Source organism: Hibiscus syriacus, unplaced genomic scaffold (assembly GCF_006381635.1).
Source record: "Hibiscus syriacus cultivar Baekdansim isolate YM2019G1 unplaced genomic scaffold, ASM638163v2 tig00111059_pilon, whole genome shotgun sequence".
NCBI lineage: Eukaryota > Viridiplantae > Streptophyta > Magnoliopsida > Malvales > Malvaceae > Hibiscus > Hibiscus syriacus.
Window position 1 is genome coordinate 1,084,731 of NW_024062966.1, and position 14,455 is coordinate 1,099,185.

The following is a 14,455-nucleotide window of genomic DNA, read 5'->3' on the forward strand; positions in this document are numbered from 1 at the left end:
TGGAACCTGTTTCCGTGGGGTTCATATCTATGGAGAGCTACATGGAATAAGTTGTCGTCTGCCTTTAATGATCGAAAAAGTTTGTGTGGTGATTGTTCCAAATACACTTTGTCAGGCTTTATTTGGGCCTTTAAGGTAATAATTTTTATATAATGTTTCCAAAATTATAATTAATTCTTTAACAATTACTAATGTTTGTTATTATATTGTTTGTAGATTTGGATATTTGAGGCCTTTCCTGCCATGCAGACATATGTATTAAAAACTTCTAATGATATTCCTAGGGCTATTTCCTGGAAGAGGAAACGGTCCTTGCAGCAATGGGAAGATTTACTACCGTATACTATAATAAATAATGTAAGTTAACACAAATACTACCATATGTTTATAAACAAGTTATTACTAGTACACGTTTAACTTTGTTTGAGCTTTTATATTGTTAGGAGGCCAACACTCTATTACAGAGGCTGACACCCACGGAAGCTGAGCTTGCCACTGATTGGTGGCAAGCTAGTAAGCTTTTTTTTATGGCACAGATGATGAGCAGCCACCACTTCGAGAGCCATCACCTCACCCAGAGCCATCACCTGATCGACCCGAATATACAACTCCACAACGAGAGTCATCACCTATTATGTCACATCATCGAGCCTCTTCTCCACCATCACCTCATGATAGGCGACCGGCAAAGATGCCACGACGTTTATCTCCTTGTTCTCCACCTCCACGGGATGAGTTAGGGGAGTTACGTAATGAGGTCAATATCTTGCGTGAGGAGGTCGATACTTTACGCGATGACAATGGTGCATGGCGTGTTGAGGTATCTACTTTACGTGGTGAGGTAGCAGCTCTACGTGAGATTGTAGCATCGTTGCAGAACGAGGTTCATACTCTACGCAACGAGGTAAGTTTAATATTTTTCATATTTAACTTGATGATAAATTTACTCGTAATTTCACTTAGATTGCTTAGTAAATTCATTCGGTTGCTGCCAATACTGTTTAACTGTTTATTCTTTAACCCTGTGAAGTTAGTATTTGTTTTTGGTTGTCTTTTGGTTGAAGTAATGTAATCCATTCAAGTTTCAATTTGCAGAAGAAGAATAGTTTATTATCGCAATGCGAAAATGACTATCGCAACGCGAAAATGACTATCGCAACGAGAGAATCGCAATGCGAAATGAAAATCGCAACAACAAAATCGCAACGCGAAAATAACTATCGTAATGCGAAAATGACTATCGCAATGCGAAAATGACTATCGCAATGCGAATTTGATTATCGCAACGAAAGAATCGCAATGCGAAATGAAAATCGCATTGCGATTCTCTCGTTGCGATAGTTAAATTCTCATTGCGATAGTCAAATTCGCATTGCGATAGTCATTTTCGCATTGCGATAGTCATTTTCGCGTTAGGATAGTCATTTTCGCGTTGCGATTTTAAGTTTTAGATTCTATTCTTCTTCTGCAAATTGAAACTTGAATAAATTGCATTACTTCAACCAAAAGATAAATACTAACTTCACAATGTTGGAAATTTAAGTTTCAAGAATAAACTACTACTCTTTATGTTGTCATTGAACCTGCACTAAACCTATATGTTGTCCTTTTAAATGTTTATATAAGTGCTTACTTCTGGAATGTTATCTGATGCATTTTGTGAACAATGATATAATAATGACTTGGGTGAATACCGTGCAAGTTTGAAATATATTTGTCTTTGTTTTCACTGTTTAATATCATGTCTGTTTATTTACTGATTTATGTATTAATTTATTTTTAGCGGCCCGCTAAGGTGGATGCTCTACGTCAGGTTTTTCTTGCAAGACAAAGTTCACGTATCAGACAGCGTGCACGTGCCATTACGTCTCCGTTCATCCCAATACTGCGAAGAATCCGTAAGAAAAAGCCCGACTCACCTGTCATCGTTCAAGAGGTCTCCCCTATCGTTCAAGAGGCCCCTATCATCCCTCAAGAGTCCTCTCCCACCGTTCAAGAGGCCACTGTCATCGTTGAAAAGGTCCCTCCCAATATTCTAGAGCCCGATTCACACGGCATAATATATCGAATTATTGAGAAGCCCCTTCACGTGTTGGACATGATGGATGACTGTTGGCTTTGGTATAAGTTACCGGCCAGTACCATTCCGGCAGATGAAGTGGAGAGGAAACAACTACCGGAAACAATTCTGGATAATATCATTTGGGCTAAGACCGCAGTTAATTTTTATCTACATGAGCGAAGCCAAGGGTGTTACGCTGACATATACAAACTCAACGATGATATGCATTTGTTGATTGAACGATCTTGGTGGGGTGTATTATTAGGGGTTGAAGATAACGGCTATTTCGATGGGGGGGTAAGTCTTATATTTCTTCTTATATTTCAGTTTGATTAATTTTTTTTTAAATTTATGTAATTCACTAATATATGTCTTTTTTTGTAAAACATCATATTGATGCATGGGTGACACGTCTTCTAATTGTAAGAAAATTGAAGAAAAATATAAAAAAAACGTGATATACAATTATGCCGACGTCTTTTCACGTAGTTCACTTGAAGAATCAACGACAAGAATCATATGTGTTGGCTAATGGACAAGCTAAACTTTATCCTGTATGGTGGGAAGTCGATAAGGTTAGTATATTTGTTTAAATATTTTAAAGGTGCTCATAAATAAGTGCGCAATTTGAATTATTACATTTCGATGCATGTGTTTATCCCTGTTTTGGACCGTACTCATTGGCTTCTCGTCGAGCTTCAGCTCCCATCCCTAAATACAATAGTATATGACAGCATGATAAATTACATATCATTGTCTGATTTGAGAGATATTATTAAGGGATGGAGCTCTCATTTGGCTAAATTCTTGGATGCAATTAATTATTGGACTAAGTCTGGAAACAAGAAGCCAAAGAAGTTCAATGTTACAGTTATCAGATACGAGAACGCGCCACAACAAACGAAGGAAGCCAGAGGGGGTTGTGATCCTCTCGTATGCATGTGCTTGGAGTGTTTGACGACAGGAAGTACACAGTTTCTACCTCCCACCGATAGAGATAGAGGTGCAGTAGGCTTGTGGTTTCGACATTTTATGGCTAGAGCGATATATGCGAGACGCTGCCTACCTGCATCCGCGTTATGAAAATGTCCATAAACAATTTGTAAGTCAAATGCAAGTGTTGTTAAACATATATACTCTTTTTGGTTTGAAAATGTTTGGTTAAGTAGCTAGAATTCAATAATTTGTTGTTTGTAGGTTTTAGATGTGTAGAAAGTGTTGTTGATTCAATGTTTGGTTTCTGCAGGTTAATCCTGAAGTGAGCTGCGTGAAATGGATGTATGGGTGCAAAAGTTGATTCAATAATTGATGAGGAAATAATTCATTATTATTTTTTGATTGTTTAATTGATTTGTAAAAGATGATTTGTAAATGTTGATTTGTTTAATTGATGTGTACATAATTATTATTTGTGCTTGTTTAATTGATTGAAATGTAATAGTTGATTTGTTGATTTCAATCTGCATTATGTTGAATGCAAAACAGACTATCGCAACGCGGAAATGAATATCGCAACAAGAGAATCGCAATGTGAAATGAAAATCGCAACGAGAGAATCGCAATGCAAAAATGAAAATCTCAACGCGAAACTAAATTCGCGTTGCGATTTTCATTTTCGCATTGCGATTCACTCGTTGTGATTTTCATTTCGCATTGTGATTATCTCGTTGCGATAGTCATTTCCGCGTTGCGATAGTCAATTCCGCGTTGCGATAGTCATTTCCGTGTTGCGATAGTCATATTCGCGTTGCGATTTCCGCATTGCGATAGTCAAATGAATGTTTAATAAGTGATAACAACTGAACATATCATAGCAATGTTCAAACTCAAGTTACTAATACATGCCTAACTGAAAATGTTAAAAGGTCACATATAATATACACATAATACAACGTTTGCATTTAAAAATCACCTAAGTTAACAGTCCCAAAAGGTGAAGCCGGTTGTGATTGGGATTTTGATGAGGATCCATATTTTAGTAGAGGAAAATATGATTGTGATGGCACTGGTGATCCACATGTCAACCTTGTATGACCACTTTCCTTGCATCGACTACATGTCGATCTCTTCTTCTCTTCACCCTTAGACGGTATACGATCGTGACTTTTTGGTCGGCCAGGTAGCCTTCTGTCCATGGCTGGTGGCAAAACTGTTTGTAAGTCATCTGGTATGTCCCACTCAGAAGGATGTGGAATAGGGTAGAGAATCTCGACATAAGTCTGTCGATATACTTCTGTAGTGTAGCAATCCATAGCGTATGCGCTTGAATCATCTTGGTTTAGATGAAGAGAAACTTTTATAACATGGCCACACGGATAACCAGATGTTTGCCATTTCATATAACTACACGTCTTTGCATTTAGATCGACAAGCTCATTTAAGTTATTATCCAGTACTTCAAACAAAGTGTTTGAACATGGTTCAACTCTCCATGACGTTGACTTCACAACACGTTTCGTTATCTTTTTTTCAGTCCATGGTGTAACACGATGTTCCAATGTTCCTGTAAATTTAAATAAATAATACTTAGCAAAATATATGATAAGTTACGAATTTAAAGAAATAATACATGCATGGTTTCTTTTCTTGTAGTACCACTGTTGAATAGAGGCTCGAAAAAACTCCATTAACATAGTAATGGGTAATTTCCGGGAATGACGACTTAGAGCGTTGATTGATTCTGCACTATTAGACGTCATGAAACCATATCTTGCTCCAAGTTGATGTACTCTTGACCATCTTTCAAACCCGACATCTTCTAGTGTTTGAGCACACTGAGGCAAAACACGTCTTAAACAGTTTATATGCTTATTAAAATTCACTTCCCGACAAGCTTTTACAGCCTTCCAGTATGTCCATTTGTGATTTTTTATACCAGCAGACCTTGATTTTAGATTTCTATACAAATGAACACCACAAAGTCCATGAAAAGCATCTGAAAAACACCTTCTAATAGCGTTGTCAATTGAGTTTGCCCTATCGGATATGATTGTCAGATTGCTAATAAGACCTATGCAATCCCTAAGATGCCCCATAAACCATACCCATGAATCAGAGGTTTCAGATTTGCCAACCCCGTAAGCTATTGGCAGTATCCCATTGTTAGCATCCATGGCTACTGCTAATAAGTTTACTCCAAGGTATCGACCTTTTAAATATTCTCCGTCAACTATAATAACTGGACGCATGCAAGTAATAAACGAATAAATCTACAAAATCATATACACAAGAAATATAATCATTTAAATGTGAAATGCATGTAACTAACAAAAATGAGTCAACAAAATTATATTGATTTACTAACCGTAGCACCAATGGCGATAAACAGCAACTCAAAGCGTCCATCTCTATCTGTTTTGATATGAGTTACCGACCCAGGATTTTTCAGCTTTAAATTATGACAATAAGCCGGCAGTTGGGCAAACGATGCTTCTGGCGACCCCCTCAACAATTCCAAGGCATAACATTTGGCTCTCCAAGCTTGAGAATATGAGATACTAATCTTGAACCGAGCATTCATATCAGTCATAATTTCATGTCCCCGATATACCCTGCCATTCAAAAACATTAACTCAGCCAGAAAACCACCCAACACCTTTTTGTTTGCCTGTCTATGGTGAGGAAAAACTTGGGTTCTTGAACATGTATGTTTATCAATAAAAGTCCTAACTTGAAACATTTAGCAATATTTTATCCTCTTTGCAATCATACGCCACGTACAGTTTTTGTCAATCATACACCTTGTTTCGAAACGATCTTTGCTTGATTTGTTAACTTTTAGTTGATAGTCATCTTCCACACATTTCGTATACAAAGCTATCTTCAAGTCTTCCTTTGTATCAAAATAATCATCTTTCTTGATACGATTAATTTTTGTGTAACAATCAACTGCTATCTTTACCAACTCTTCTTCCGGTATCTGAAGTAATTCTGGCATATTCCAGTTATACTCTCGTGGCATTTTCTTCGGGGACTTTTCTTTAGGGATTTCTTCTTCTTCTTCTTCTTCTTCAGGGTTATATGAATTACAGAATGGATGTTCAACATGTTCATTTACAGTCGTAACTTCCTCCTCATTATCATCAACAACATCTTCCTCGGCAACGGCTGTTTCATCATCAAAATTCGGGTATTGACCAATATCAAAATCATTACACGCAGGGTCTGTTTCTTCTTCTGAAAAATCATCAAAATTCGAGTATTGACCAAGATCAAAGTCTGGGTATTGACCAAGATCAAATTTCGAATACTGACTAGTACTCACAATTTTTTCTGTTGGCTCATCATCGTCTAACTGGTCAATATGAAAAACCGGAATTTGGTACTGAAAGTTGATTGGGATTTGGATTAGGGAAATGTTGTGGGTTTTGAGATTGTGTTTGGTATTGGAAATGTGGTGAAACAATATTTGCTTGGTGATGAAATTGTGGTGGAACCATTAAATTTTGAGCACCATAAACTGGGGTTAAAAAACTTAGTTGATTACTACCCACTACTGACCCAACTTCACTACTTCTAGGTTCAACAACATACAATGTAACAGCATCACTTGAAACACTAATGTAAGTAATGAATTGTTCAACATCTTCATTGTCGGTTAACAAATAAACTTTACCATTTCTCTGATAAGATAGCCTAAATCCACTTAGGGGCTCTAAATTCAATTTATTTGCAACACGTAACATTAGAGTTTCATAAGTTAACTTTTTAATGACAGTTTTAGTTGAAGATTCATGGGTAAAGGCATATATTGTAAAACACCATGAACATTCTCCCACGACCCTCCAAAACACAAATCTATCCAAACATGATCAACATTAGATGATTTCATTATTGTAAATTAATTTACTAAACAAACGAGCTGCGAAACTAAAACATGTTGCCAGATGGGGAAGGATGTCGTTGGATATAGGAACGGATGTCGCCGGAGAGAGTGATAGATGGAGATGGAATGAGTTGCGATTTAGGGATTTAGGTTATGAGTTGATGCTGCTACGTAGTTATATACCCAAAACATTTGTGTTGCGAAACTAAAACCTGTTGCGAATTCAGAAATCGATTTACGAATTTGAAATTCAGTATTGCGATAGTCAGAATCTCATTGCGATAGTCAGAATCTCGTTGTGATAGTCAGATTCGCATTGCGATAGTCAGATTCGCATTACGATTTACGTATTCGCATTGCGATTTACGTAATCACATTGCGATTTTCCAAATTCGCGTTGCGATTTACGTATTCACATTGCGAATTAGGAAAATTGCAACACGAATTTGGAAAATCACAATGCGATAGTCAGAATCGCGTTGCGAATCTGGAAACTGATTTGCGATACCGGAGATCGCGTTGCGAATTATCGATCGCATTGCGATTTAGTTGGTCATTTTGGCAAATCCAAAAAAAATTGGTTAAAATCATATATTATAAGGCATTTTTGGTCACTGAAGTTATTTTCTCTAACATAAATGACAATAAAAGAAGAAACGATTATTTCGATTTTTTAAAGATTTTTTAACTTGTCCTGTTTGCTTCCTTTAATGGTTTAACATAGTGACTCAAATGAATTTATTTTGATTTCGTTGATCAAATTGAAATTGTCCTAGAAGGTCAGTGACTATTAGTGTAGTTTACTGAAAAGGTAATGACCAAATCAAATATGGTTGACTCTTCCTGATTGGTACGTAATCCCAACCCGCTACAGAGCGCGTAACGGAACCAACTAAAACCTAGAGGGCAGAGACTCTCTTTCTCGACTTCTAATCACCAAAACTTAAGCAATCATGTCACCAACAAACCACTACTTTGCCAAGCCAGTTTTAGATTAAAATTTTCTCATGTATACTTCTTCACGTATTTTCTGATAATAATATTTTTGAATAAGTGTGTTGATATTGTCTCTGGGTCTAAAATTGTTTCTGGTGAAAGTTCGTTTCTGGGTTAGCTTAAATTAAACCAATTATAAAATAATTGAATTTTATATACACCAGAAGACGAAGGAGAGAGAGAAGGAAGGGGAGATTGGTTTGTTGAGCTCTCGTTTTCTACTGTTTGATCTTTGGTTATTGTTGGTTCAGATAACTCTACTTGAAGCAATCTCTTTTATTAGCGCTCTCCTTAATTTGCAGTGGATTTATATTATTTTCTCGGATAATCTACCATCTAAATCAGTTTCTGAACATATTTGTTTTCTTAGCGGGAAATTGAAGTTGGATTTATATCATTTTCTCGGATAATCTACCATCTAAATTTTGTTTTTGTTGAAATGGGATGTCGGGGTTTTGATATGATCACCGGGAAATATTTGGATTTTTTGTGGATTTTGAGGAGGAGGAGATTAGGGTTTGTGCTCAGGGTTGTTTTTGGATTATGGTTTGGTTTTGTTATGTTAAAGCCAGAGGCGGGATTGAGACCAATAAGGGAGAGGGCTCGGTCATGGGGGGATGAGGTTGGTGCTTCTTAATTCCATATGATTTTTCTTTTTTGATGTTAATTATTGTTAAAAAAAAATTCCTTGAGCAAAGCTGAAATTTTGGGTTTTGCTTCTGAATGTCAAAGTCATAGTTTTAATTGGTTATTGTGCTTCTGATTTTTGTCAAATTTGTATTTTTTGGGACTGGTGCTTTACTCATTGCAGTTTTATAGGTTTTGACTGGTTATTGTTTTGTTGATTTATAATGAAATGCTGCGAATGGAAGTGGGCAATGTCAAGTTTGATGATGGAATTTAGCAATCTTGCCCAGAGAACATATGTGATTGAAACCGGAAATTAGGTTGCGTATATAGGTAGATTTTCATAATAGAGAGCTAAATACCAATGCTTGAAGTTTCCTTAAATGCCATGGAATTTGTTAATCTTTCATTTTGCCAAGAAATTTGTGGTAAATTAAATCAAATTAGACAGATAACGTGCTGTTCATTTGGAATTTGGGTTCTATGATCGTTTCTTGTTTTGGAAAATGTCGCCACCTTGATCTAAAGTTAATTGTTTGTCTGGTGCAAATTATTTAGGAAAAGCAGATTGGTTCTTCTACTGCTGTTTAAATTTTCCATGTGTTCTTCATCCCTTGCGCCCTTCATTTTGGGTGCGATAAATTTATCTGATGTTCTTAATGTATCCAGCAGTGGCTATTTGTTAGAAAAGATGAAAGTGAATTGGGTCCATTTCATGCATGGAACATAACAGGAACTTATCGAGGTAAGTAAATTTTCTCAAATTCAATCATAAGCACATTAGAGTTGATGCATAGGGGCATTTTCTGGATCTTATTGTATATGGCTGATGTAACATGCGGTTTTGTGATTGTTTGCTTGTGTTGTCTTGCCTGCATCATCTCTTTATTCCCCTATGCTTGGTATTCTATTTTATTTATCACTTCAGTTGTTCCTGATGACATGATTAGATTATGAATTTCCTGGAAAATGTTGGTAAAAGTATCTTTCGCCAAAGGCTTAAAACCCGCACTCCATGAACACTCAAAGTAAAACAGAAATGCAAATTTATTTACCAAACCAGATGCTTTGTATCAGTTTTTTTGGATGAAGAAAGAGACTTGTTTAGGAGGGAAACTAATGAACTGTCTAGCTTCTAAAAGTAACTTTTTGAGATATTTAGTTTATCACTGTAATAGAATGGATTAACTTCAATCATTGAGTTCATTAAGCAAATTTATTTGTGTTGACAATTGTTTGTTGGCTTGACTTGGAATTTGCAGGCAGTTGGAAATTTCTGGAGTCTATGAATAGCTCTTCCAAATTTCCTGATTTCAGGAAATCAGCTGGTGATTCAGTCATTGAATTAGTTAGCACACTAACAAAAATAACGGTGTACATTATGTTCAGGTAAGGGGGTTCTTGGTCATATTATGGAAATTCGCTCTTATTTGCTTGCTTGGTGAACTTATTAGGATAATTGAACTGTGTTTTAGATGCAAAATATATACACACACAGGGTGTTTGCAAACTCAAACTCAATGGATTAACTTCAATCATGAGTGACATGGAATTTCAATCACTGTAATATATACACACAGGCTGTATCTTACCACTTCTAATTATAGTCTGACTTTGTTTCTCATCTGTGGTGGTGATAACAGGGTGTAATTACTTTCCATGATGTGTTTGGCAACAAACACAATGTTGGTGGTGCTCAAATAAGGGTAAAGGGTGTATATATATGGCCTTTTAGACAGATTCGAATGGTAGCTAACAGGTAAATCTGGACTATGTTGATTGCTCATTAATAGTTCTTTCAGCTTGATTGGATGTTGCTTGACTAAGAAATGCATACTAGTCGACTAACTGCAACAAAAGGGTGCAAATAAAGTATTCCAAACCATTGTTACCCAATTTTTGGAGATTTTCTATTTGACTTGGGAAACTTTTGGGAGAAGTTGGAGGGGGGTCAGAACTCATGTCCAACCAATTACCAGAAAAAGGAAAATGCCATATATTTGTTAACTTTCTCACTTCCATTCATATGCTCTTTTATGAAGACATTTTGTGAATGCTCATTGTGTTCAACTCTGACATATTTACTGACACGCCATTGCAGTGGAAAGGAGGGAGAGCTGAGTCAGGAAGAAGATTATATCTTGTTCAACCCATACCATTTGGTAATGCTTTGTATCATACTCATTTGTGGTTTGCTAGAATTTATTTATTTATTTTTTATGATTGGGGTAAGTGATGCTAGGGGATTGAACCCAATTTCTCACACAACACAAAAGTCTTGCCACTAGGCTATTGTTGGCACTAGCATTTAATGTTGATTTTGCATCATATTTGGAATTTGAGAATGGGTTCAAATGTAGAATGACATATATAATACCTGCTAGTGTGTTGCTTATGTCTCCAAAAGTCTTTCTTTAGAGAAATGGCATTATCTGAATGTCTGGTCAATCGGACAAAACGGTTTACTGCTACCTTATCTATATAGTTTTTTTTAATTACCTTATCTATATAGTTACAGTCTCCAGATTGGGGCTGTTTATCCTATGTATTAGATTTTTGGCTTTTAACTTGAAGAAAGTTGATACCTGGCTAAAAGAAATAATTCCCTTTCATGTTTCACTTCAGCCTGAGTTTTCTTTCATGTTTATCACATCGAAGGATTGATGGAGAGTCCTACAGTGGATGATGATGAAGATTGTTTCTCACCTATACTATTGAATGCGACTTCTGTTAACATTGAAGTCTATTACAATAAAGCAGTTAACTACACCTTAATGGTCACCTTTGTATCCTTTATATGTCATCCCTTATCATTTTCAGTGCAATATCACTGGTCTGTTTTGCCTGTATTCCTTAATTGTTTATTATCAGGTCTCTTTCCTTCAAGTCCTTCTGTTAATCAGACAAATGGAACATAGCAACACACAATCGGTGAGAATTTAAAGTATATATAATGTAAAGGACAACGGAACAAGCTTATTTTGCATGGATGCTATATTTTGATATAGCATTAACCTTTAGCTTACTTCGTTGTGATTAATAAAAGCTTTTTTTACTCATGTTTATCAGGGAGCTCCGAAAGTTTCAGTTTTATCGATTGGTCAACAAGCTATCATGGATGCTTATCTTTGCCTCTTACCACTGCAGGAATGCTGGTTGGTGAGTATTAATTAACTGTCCCAAAGAAATGCTAAAATTACTTCATTCGTCTAAAATATATAAAGAACATAAGGTCTCTCTCACCTTTTCCTTTTCAATTATATCCACTCCCTCTAGTGGCCGTACTCTATTTGCAACCAGAATGGGGATCCAAGACTAGAACTTGATGAATTATCTTTGCATTGGCCTCGGGGGGAACTTTGGGCGCTATGGTTCTCAGATTAAAAATGTTTGCTAGAAATTTCACAGATTGTTCTTTTTTACTTGTGGGCAAGTCTTGTCCAGTATCAAATGTGAATGGTTTCATTTGAAAGTGCACGTTGAATCTGCTCTGCACCTGATAGTAGGTTGATGGCTTAACAAAGAACAATAGATCACTTCTACCACCCTGCTCTTTTCAAAGGTCTATGTCTACTAAGTTCTTGTTGCATTCTTTTTGCAGAATCCTTATTTAATGCTTTTGCAACAGCGGCTTTCTTCAAGTTTGTAGTCTTCTCCATTTTTGAGATGAGGTACCTTCTCGCAATATGGAAGGCAAGTAGGCCTATGAATAATGGTGAAGGTTGGGAGACAATGAGGCGCGAGCTATCAGTTCTATATAGCCGTTTCTGTAAGTGCAGAAAAGATTTTGCATTTGTGGATTGAAATTTTTTGTGCATATGATTTGCCGAAAGTGATATATGGAGTATAGACAAATAATTCTTGTCTTTTTCTCTTGCATAAACTTACCTGGCCACCATTCGCAATCATTACTTTTGTTTCTATGGATTTTCACAAATCTTGCTTCTTGGCCTTGATACCCAGTCTAATCCTGATGGTGTACCCAGTTATTTGATGCTCTTATAAATTCCACTATTCAGACACCATATTCTATCAATAGGTTAGACCTGGGAAAAGATTACATGTCCATCTTTCTCTCCCTTACGTCTCTATTTAAAACAAGCAAATCTAATTGATCTCTTTAAATCAAGTATCTTTATATAAATCTTAGCATTATTATCTTAGACTGATAAGACAAGGTCACTTAATTTTTTTTCTTTCCATAGGTAGAAGAGCTGAAAACCTAGAGGATAATACAGCCAAAAACCAGACCAGTGTAAAATTGTAAATCAATAGGAAGCTTAGTGTTAGTAAAAGCCAAAAGATGGTTTCTTGAAAAAACTAATTTGACCGTCTCTACTGTTATAGTAGCTAGAACATCATCCCAAATCCAAAACTGAAAGGTATAGAGGGGAAAAGGGGGATGTGAATGGCATAAGCACCACTTTTCGAACATAGGAAATAATGCTAGAAAGTCTAAAGTGGATTATGGTTGTCACATACTAAAAGGAAATTATATCATTTACAAGTGATATTTGTAGAAATAGTTTTGAGAAATGATCGAGGGAGTGTAATTGCGCCCTGTTTGTTGTAAACAGTTCTCGATGTTAGCTGCTCAATGTCCTTACTTTTTCCATGATACTATATCGTATTAATAGCATTTGGAATTAGTTAATATATGAATTTTATGCCTAGTTGATGAGTTACTCTGATCTAACTAGTACAAATATCTGCAGATGGGATCCTTTTAGGAGGCATTTTGATCTTGTATGAGTTTCATAATTTTTTGCGGCCCATACTTCTCCTTCTGTACTCCTTTTGGATACCTCAAATAATCACCAATGTCATTCGTGATTCAAAAAAACCTTTGCATCCTCATTACATCTTAGGCATGACTGTTACTCGGCTAGCAATTCCATTATATATATTTGGATGTCCTCACAACTTCATGCGAATCGAACCTGACAAGAGCTGGTGTATCTTTTTGGGTGTATTCATTGGACTTCAAGCATCCATTCTTCTTATTCAGCACTATCTTGGATCTCGATGGTTTATTCCTCGTCAGGTCAGATGCAGCTTTGTTACTCTTCATGTATAACCTTTATATTTTCATTTCTTCCACTCATTTTTGATAACTCATTAACCTGAGTAAGTGCATGTACGTTGCCTCTGATACTACTCGACTGAAAACACCTTGGGGAATTACGTAAGCCAGGGTTTGTTGCAGTTAATTTAAGAATGTTATAATTATGGTCTTCTTGTGGTTAACGAAATCATTTTTCTTCTCAACCCTCCCTTGTTGTGACATGGGAACCACTTAATTCTTTTCGGTGGAACTTGTTATCATTGTAGATCGTTCCTTTCTAGCCATTTCTAGTTCAGTTAATCGTGTTTCGTTTCTAATTCTTTGAACTTCTGGTTTGCAGATACTACCTGAGAAATATAGCTACTACAGAATATTTGATCCAGAAACAAACCATACCACAGACTGTCATTTGAATGACTGCCATTGATCTTACTCAACAAATTGACCTTGAATATCCCCAGCATTATTATATATATATATATATATATATATATATAATTGCTGGGGATATTCAAGGTCAATTTGTTGACTTTGGACCTGATTTAAACTGCATTTCTCTAACAGGTAACCCCGTGCGATCATTTCTTTCATTCCGGTTGTTTGCAACGGTGGATGGACATAAAGATGGAATGCCCAACTTGTCGCCGTTCGTTACCAACAGCTTGAAGAAAAAATTTCCACTTCATCATTGAGGTAATGACTTGATGCCAGTCTTGACCGTAGGCAACAACATTCTTGTGTATTCATTGTATAATTGTATAAATTTCAATACACTTGATATTTCCTGCCAAGTACTGATTGCCTTATCAAAGAGGGCAAAAAAGAAAGTTCAAATTGCTTTAGGTTACATCCATTACTTCAATTCCCCCCAACACACAGC

The 14,455-nt window shown here is 36.2% G+C and overlaps 1 pseudogene; it reads left to right on the forward strand.

The window, feature by feature from the left end:
- The first annotated feature begins 7,886 nt into the window (after positions 1-7,886).
- On the forward strand, positions 7,887-14,028 carry LOC120151459 (annotated as a pseudogene).
- The last annotated feature ends 427 nt before the right edge of the window (positions 14,029-14,455 follow it).